At 32.5% G+C, this 3,414-nt stretch overlaps 1 protein-coding gene across 4 annotated transcripts in view; it reads right to left on the bottom strand.

The window, feature by feature from the left end:
* LOC106876217 (uncharacterized) overlaps positions 1-3,414 on the bottom strand; it is a 50,571-nt gene that overhangs the window by 2,010 nt on the left and 45,147 nt on the right. For all 4 annotated transcript variants that reach the window (XM_052967775.1, XM_052967774.1, XM_014924691.2 and 1 more), the window contains exon 3: positions 1-1,927. This exon is cut by the window's left edge and continues 2,010 nt beyond it. The gene's annotated coding sequence lies outside the window, so the exon portion shown is untranslated. The remainder of the gene's footprint in view (positions 1,928-3,414) is intronic.

The following is a 3,414-nucleotide window of genomic DNA, read 5'->3' on the forward strand; positions in this document are numbered from 1 at the left end:
GAACGTGTATTTCCATTTATTATTAGACGAAGAAAATGCTTCACATTTCAGCAGAAATTATCTAAGATACTAATATTGCTTATATTTTCATATCTATTTGCTAGTCGGTTTTTTTCTTCAAACTTTTCTGGGAATATAGGATGGACGGAAGGTAACTCAAAACTTTGTCTTCATATAATAAGATTACTATTTGTTTCAACTCTATTTTAGTTTGACTTGTCATTAAGACAAAGTAAATAAAATATAACTAGTTAAAAAGAAATCTGGCATGTTGTTTGGTTCATAGGATATACTTTAAAAAGAAAAAGAAACTCCAAAACAACTAAAATAATGCAACAGTAAATAAAAGATAAAATTCGACTGTCAGGTTTGTCGTCAGAAATAATTATGTTAATTAAACTGTTTTGGAAGTTATTTGAGATTTTATCTGATGATGCACTTAATGACAATTAATTGGAAAAAAAATCTTGCAATTTCGCTTAGTTAACTGCAGAAAATAGAACAAGACTTGACTATACATATCTTTACAGAGGAAATTAGAAAAGTCAACAGCAAGAACCAAACGGGACTAAACTGAGTCATAGAGTTACACAAACACTTGCGCGCGTACACACACACATACACAATTTATATATATAAATATATATATAATATACATATGTAATTTGTGTATGTGTGTGTGTATGTGTGTGTGTCTGTGTGTGTGCATTAGAACTGAGGTTTATACCATTGTTCGAGTTTCACATTCTGTGATCTTTCGTGCAGACTGAGACTCGGATAGAGGACAGAACGTTCCAGATTTTACTTAAGTTCTAAATAATAAATAAGTCAAATAATCAAGTAATTTTTTCTTGGCCCCTTATTCAGTCATGGTTGATTTTATTTCTATTTAATTAGAAAATCCCACAGGGCTTTTGGCTTGTAGCTAAAATAAAAGAATCTTGTTCCAGATTATAACTGTCTCTCAAATAAAACGTTTCAAGTTCGTAAACATTTAACCGTTGCTCAAAAGATAATTATTGTGCCTACAATGTTATTAACCAAATCTACCAATGTTAAAGCTACCCTCGTGTTTAGTTGTTAAAAATAACAGTGAGATTAATAGGTAACCATTATTATAAAGCTGGTGAACACAAAATATTTTTAAAAAACAAAGGAGTGCACTATGATTATATGATGTATATTCACAATGATAAAGGGAAAGAGTGTGTGAAAGGTGTATAAGTTATTACTTTCATTTTTAAGTTAACATTCTGTTCGATAAAATATGATAATTTCCTTTGAATTTTAATTTACATTCGACTCTTGCTCCGTATAAAAGGAAACAAAACCAATTAGTTTGTTTTGTTATATTCGTATCTTTCTCAGTCATATTCTGTATACTGATGGTCTTTTTTTTTTCATTTTAAAACAAAGGCGTTAAAGCTCTGTAAATCACAACTCTACGTTCGGTGTTGGATCAAACTTCTTTTGTTTTGTTTTTAATCAGTGCGTAATCAATTTTTTCATTGTATTCGCAACTAAATGTCAAAGCTTGTAAATATTTATGAAGTCGCTTTCTCGAAGTCATGGTTATTACATATCATACTACTTACCATAGATTCATGCAGAGTTAGTTATTTCACCCAAGTCAGTAATCAAAATGATAATATACTCAACATACAGAAAAATAGTTATTAAACGTGTATATAAAAAGAATAGAAATATAACAAATAAAACAACAGTTTTTTCTTTTCCTCTTTTTGTGTTTCGTTTTTGAATTTTTTTTTTATTATTTCAACGTGAGCGGCGTCGGACACCAACCTCATATCTTAACTTGCCAGCTTCAAGTCAACTCTCTTCTTTCTTTGCTGTTGTGTTGAATGGTACCTTCCTCAGAAAGCTGCGATCATATGAAAAATCTTCTTTACTGCTGGGGGATTATAACCTGAAAAGATATCCAACCATTTTAGCAGTATGAATTCTATATCTATCTATCTATCTATCTATCTATCTATCTATCTATCTGTCTGTCTGTCTGTCTGTCTGTCTGTCTGTCTGTCTGTCTGTCTGTCTGTCTGTCTGACTATTTATATAAGAGAGAGAGAGAGAAAGAGAGGCAGAGAGAAAAGGAGGAGAGGCTACTATCGACCAGCACAGATACGCGCGCACACACTCAAATATAGCCAGTAAGTGTTCAGTTTATGCAAAAAATATCAAAATTTGGCTTCAAATTCCGTCGAGGCCGACTTTGCCTTTCACTCTTTTGAGGTCGGTGACATAAGTACCAGTTGAGCACTGGGATCGATGTAATCGATTAGTTGTCTCCTACAATATGTCAGGCCTTCTGACTATAGTGGAAATGATTATGACTTGGTATAAAAGCATTCAGTTTCATTGACAAGACAAAATAAGGCATTTGAAAAAATTTTTATATTAATTTTTACATTATGTTTTTTATTTTCAATATTTTTTATTTATGTGTTTCAGCCAAGTGGCTGCGGTCATGCTGGTGCACCACCGTGAGAATATGTATATTTATCTATTATTCTGTTTACGAAAAATTCTAAATAACAATATAAAATTTTAAGACAAGCGTGTTTGTTATCAAAAGTAATGTTCGACCCGTTTGAGTGTAGTCGGACGTGATAAGACCTATCGCTGTAGAAATGGTTCCACCTCGACTTGTGTGAATGCACATTTTGCTTTGAGCTCTGAGTGGCGTCATTAGATCTTAGAACACATTTGTTTTCGCATCGTGAATCTATTTTGTCAACTGTCAAAACTAACTCAGTCACTCGGGACTATTTCTGGAGCAATAGGTCTTATCACACCCGATTTCACTCGAATATCTTAAAAAGGAATTTATACGAATATATATATATTTTATCTAACTCTTCTTCTTGCGACATTATAATTTTTTTTTTAATGTATAAATTATTGTTACAAAGTTAAAATCTTTGTCCTTCTCTTAACACAGCATTCTGCCTATGGCGAAACTGATGACCTTCAATAGCTAAGGGAAAGACAAATTTTTTTATGTTACAGAAAAAAATTGATAATATTCACCACCTATTACATTATATTACACTATATTCACCACTTATTACAGAATACTTTCCTCAAACAGAAACGATGTTATTTCAAACGGCTTTTCCGAATTCTTTCTAATGTACTTTAAAACAGACACTTGCTCAAGAGGCCACGCTGATAAATAGATAGATAGATAGATAGATGGATAGATAGATAGATAGATAGATAGATGGATGGATGGCAAGAAAGTAGGAGGAAGGGATTTGGATGGATGGATGGCAAGAAAGTAGGAGGAAGGGATTTGGATGGATGGATGGATGGATGGAACGATTTGGTTGAACGAACACTGAACAATTTGGTTGGGAAGCAAGCGTCTTATAACACAGCCACTCCTGTGCATAT

The sequence above is a fragment of the Octopus bimaculoides genome, chromosome 5, assembly GCF_001194135.2.
Source record: "Octopus bimaculoides isolate UCB-OBI-ISO-001 chromosome 5, ASM119413v2, whole genome shotgun sequence".
Classification (NCBI taxonomy): domain Eukaryota; kingdom Metazoa; phylum Mollusca; class Cephalopoda; order Octopoda; family Octopodidae; genus Octopus; species Octopus bimaculoides.